This window comes from Phascolarctos cinereus, unplaced genomic scaffold (assembly GCF_003287225.1).
Source record: "Phascolarctos cinereus isolate Bilbo 61053 unplaced genomic scaffold, phaCin_HiC Scaffold_726;HRSCAF=1367, whole genome shotgun sequence".
Lineage (NCBI taxonomy): Eukaryota > Metazoa > Chordata > Mammalia > Diprotodontia > Phascolarctidae > Phascolarctos > Phascolarctos cinereus.
Genome location: NW_027556098.1, coordinates 15,737,634 through 15,740,187, shown reverse-complemented (window position 1 = coordinate 15,740,187; position 2,554 = coordinate 15,737,634). Strand labels below are relative to the sequence as shown.

At 37.5% G+C, this 2,554-nt stretch overlaps 1 pseudogene; it reads right to left on the bottom strand.

Annotated features, from left to right (window-relative positions):
- Nucleotides 1–232: 232 nt before the first annotated feature.
- Nucleotides 233–918, bottom strand: LOC110221564 (heterogeneous nuclear ribonucleoprotein D-like pseudogene; annotated as a pseudogene).
- Between the last annotated feature and the right edge of the window lie 1,636 nt (nt 919–2,554).

The window sequence follows — 2,554 nt, the reverse complement described above, 5'->3', positions numbered from 1 at the left end:
ATCAGCAGCTTTATGCAATTGGACAAGTCATGTCTTATACACTTAGAGTCTTTTACAAAATTTCAAATCAGCAGAAGACTACTCTCCATTTAATAACATCATCCTGCAAGACAGGCTGCTGTAGTATCTGCATCTGTTTCTCCATGTCACCTTTTAATATGGCTGGTAATTATTTTGGTGATCCCCTAGGGATACTTTGCCATATTTGCTTTCTTCACCTCGACCACAACTCCTAGCCTAGTCCCACCTTATCTGCCAGCTGCAGTGCCCTCCCTCCTTTCTGTTGTTGCTTTTGCTGCTGTACACCTCTTTGGGTGGGGCAACTTGGATTTCACATTTCCCAGAACCAATCTGATAATATCTGTTTTCTAATAATTTCTTTACTGGTTCTTCATCTGTATATGTGATAAAACAAAATCCTCTTCTTTCATTTGTTTTTCTGTCCATAGGAAGTTCAATATTCTCCACCTCCCCAAATGCTCCAAAATATTCTTTGATTTGTTCTTCAGATGAATATGGGATCTGTCTGCCTACAAATGCTTTTTTTTGGGGGGAAGGACTTCTTTCCCTTTAAAGCTCTAGACCTTTTGAGATCTATCAATTTGCCATCTAGCTTGTGTTCTTTAAATTTCAAGACCTTACTGATGCTGGCAGCATCTTGGAAAAGCACAAATCCAAATTCCTTCCTGTGACAGAATCTGTTTTAATTGTGCATTCTACACCTCTCCAAAACTGAGACAAGTATTCAGTGAAATCTTTCTTGCTCATGTTCCAGCTTAGTCCTTCAAAACACATTTTACAGGCATTCTGATGGGGTTTTTTTTGTGTTGATTTTGCACCCTGAGAGAATTCCTCCATGTTGCTGCACTCATTCACATCCTCCATGGCTGTGGGGCTGTTGGCTGGGGGCAGGTGGCAAGGAGAGTATAGGCGTCTATGGAGCGGGATTCAAAAATCAGTTGAAACAACTTTTAAAAAGAGGTCCTCCAGATTCCAAATCCAGGGCTCTTTCCACCAAACTTCACTGTTCCGACACACATTAACTTAGAGTCTTTAAATATGTATTCATAAAGAATATTAAACAATTTGTACAGAAATAGAAGGTTGAACAAACATCTGATCAAAGTCAGGGGAACAGAAACAGATACAACACAACAATGACCTTAGAAGTGAGGCAACTCCTACCAGAAAGAAAGAAACCTGTTTCCTTCTAGCTGCATAGGGTATGGCCAACATTGAGTATGGCCAACCCACAGTTAAGGCCACTCAAGTGTAGCCACTTATGATCCCTAACATATCCTGACCTGTGGGGTTTCTGGAAGCTAAGCTTAAGTCAAAATAATGATTTTCTGTGCATACCCTTTGGTCTAGCAATAGCACTTCTAGGGCTATATCCCAAAGAGATCAGACAAATGGGAAAAGGACCCACATGTACAAAAATATTCATAGCAGCTCTTCTTGTGGTGGCAAAGAATTGGAAACTGAGAGGATGCCCATCAACTGGGGAATGACTGAGCAAGTTGTGGTATATGAATGTAATGGAATTCTATTCTGCTATAAGAAATGATGAACAGGCTGACTTCAGAAAAACCTGGAAAGACTTATATGGTCTGATGCTGAGTAAAGTGAGCAAAACCAAGAGGACTTTGTACACAATAACAGCCACATTATGCGATGACTAATATTGTTAAACTGAACCTTCTCAGCATTACGAGGATCTAAGACATCTCCAGAGGCCTCAGGATGGAAAATGCTATCCACATCCAAAGAAAGAACTATGGAAGTCGACTCGCTATTACTTATTTTTACCTTCTGTTGAGTTTTGTTTCATCTTTCTGATGGTTCCTCCTTTTGGTTTTAATTTTTACTTACAACTTCACTAATGTGAAAATATGTTTAATAGGAATGTAAATGCAAAGCCTATATCAGATTGTGCACTGTCTTGGGGAGGGTGGGGGGGAGGAAGGGGGAGAAAAGTTTTCAACTCAAAAGCATATGGAAGTGATTGTTGATAAATCAAAATAAATTAATAAAATTTAAGAAAATATAAAAAATAAAATTGGCTTTGAGCAATCAAGCCTTTATTAAGAAAAAAATAATGATTTTCTAGGGTTAAGGATGAGAATTCATCTTTCTAATTCATGCAAAGAGTAGAGTACATGAAGAATATTTATTTGAACTTTTTGGAAATTTTCCATGATATGAAGTTATGGCCACCAAGTCCCTGTCTCCTCAACATTTGTTACTTTTCTTTATTCCACTGAAAATGGGGATTAAATCTATGTATTATTTACCTTTGTCTTCCCTTAAAACATAGTGCAATGACATGCACATATAGGCATAGGTGCTTAATAAATATTTATTGTATTTATTAAATGGCTACATGGTGATATTGGAATCTTTGAATTTGTGGGAGTTTTTAAAACACTCCAAAATTTAAATTTAGCCTAGACCCAGTCCAAACAACTCTTTTTTATTTTTTTAGAGAACATTTTTATGTGTGTGTGCCAGGAGTGGATTTGTTGTATTTGATCACATTAAGATGAGTAAAGTT